The 1,686-nt window shown below is 42.0% G+C and overlaps 1 non-coding gene across 1 annotated transcript; it reads right to left on the reverse strand.

The window, feature by feature from the left end:
- Positions 1-1,209: 1,209 nt before the first annotated feature.
- On the reverse strand, positions 1,210-1,313 carry LOC111728106. Its single transcript, XR_002775500.1, has one exon. It is a non-coding gene; the product is annotated as a U6 spliceosomal RNA (small nuclear RNA).
- Positions 1,314-1,686: the final 373 nt, after the last annotated feature.

Raw genomic sequence — 1,686 nt, forward strand, 5'->3', positions numbered from 1 at the left:
ACTTCGTGATTTGTGTATTGCAAATAGTTTCTCCCAACCTGTAGCTTGCCTTTTCATTTTACTAATGATGTCTTTTTGCAAATGGAAGGTTTTTATTTATTTCACCAATTTTTTAATGGTTTTTGCTTATTATTTTTCTTTCTTTCTTTTATTTTTCTTTCTTTTCTTTCTTTTTTTTTTTTTTCTTGGCAGGGCTGGGTTTGAACCCACCACCTCTGGCATATGGGGCCAGCACCCTACTCCTTGAGCCACAGGCGCTTTTTCTTTTTTTTTTTCTTTTTTTAGACACAGAGTCTCACTTTGTGGCCCTTGGTACAGTGCTGTGGCATCACAGCTCACAGCAACCTCCAGTTCTTGGGCTTAAGTGACTCTCTTGCCTCAGCCTCCCAAGTACCTGGGAATACAGGCACCTGCCACAAAGCCCAGGGCCGGGTTTGAACCTGTCACCCTTGGTATATGGGGCTAGCGCCTTACTCACGGAGCCACAGGCGCCACCCTGCTTATTATTTCTTTTCAGAAAAATCTTTGCCCACCCTAAGTTCACTTCCTATGTTTTCGCTAGAAGTTTTATAGTTTTAGCTTTATGTTTAGGTCTATAACCCATTTTTAATTTATTTTATTTTATTTTATTTTTTTTTTTTTGAGACAGAGTCTCACTATGTCGCCCTCTGTAGAGTGCTGTAGCATCACAGCTCATAGCAGCTTCCAGCTCTTGGGCTTAAGCGATTCTCTTGCCTCAGCCTCCCAAGTACCTGGGAATACAGGCACCTGCCACAACACTCGGCTATTTTTTTTGTTGTACTTGTCATTGTTGTTTCAGCTAGCCCTGGCTGGGTTTCGAACCTGCCAGCCTCGGTGTATACGGCTGGCACCCTACTCACTGAGCTATGGGAGCCGAGCCAAGATCTATTTTCTTTTCTTCTTCTTTTTTTTTTGGTTCAGGAGGTTTTAATTTTTTTTAGAGACAGAGTCTCACTTTGTCACCCTCGGTAGAGTGCTGTGGCATCACAGCTCATAGCAACCTCCAGCTCTTGGGTTTAGGCGATTCTCTTGCCTCAGCCTCCCTAGCAGCTGGGACCACAGGCACCCACCACTATGCCCAGCTATTTTTTGTTGCAATTTGGCCGGGGCCGAGTTTGAAGTCACCACCCTCGGTATATGGGACCGGCGCCCTACTCACTGAGCCACAGGCGCCGCCCAGATCTATTTTCTTAATTAGAACAATTCATGAACATGCATGTCATCCTTATTCAGGGGCCATGCTAATCTCTGCATAGTTCCAATTTGAGTATATGTGCTGCCAGACTAAGCATTATCTATGTTTTGATATGTCTTTCAAGTCTTATGCTATTACACTGTCTTATAAGTCCTCTAATTTCATTCTTCCTTTTTAAAATTGCATTGGTTAATAGGTCCTTTGAATTTCTGTATACCAGTTAGAATCAACTTTTCAATTTCTACCAAGACAGCCTGCTGAGTTTTTGACTAGGATTTTTGCATCTATAAAACTGATTTTCAATCTCAATATGAAAAAGTTTGCTTGGAAATAGTAAACATTTTATTTTATTCATAATTTATGTACTTTTATTGAGATGGGGTCTTGCTTTGCTTTCCAGGCTGGTCTTGAGCTCTTGAGCTCAAGCAATTCTTCCTTCTCAGCCTCCCAAGTAGCTGGGAGTATAGGTG

This window comes from Otolemur garnettii, unplaced genomic scaffold (genome assembly GCF_000181295.1).
Source record: "Otolemur garnettii isolate 467f Iridium unplaced genomic scaffold, OtoGar3 scaffold00140, whole genome shotgun sequence".
NCBI classification, from domain to species: Eukaryota; Metazoa; Chordata; class Mammalia; order Primates; family Galagidae; genus Otolemur; species Otolemur garnettii.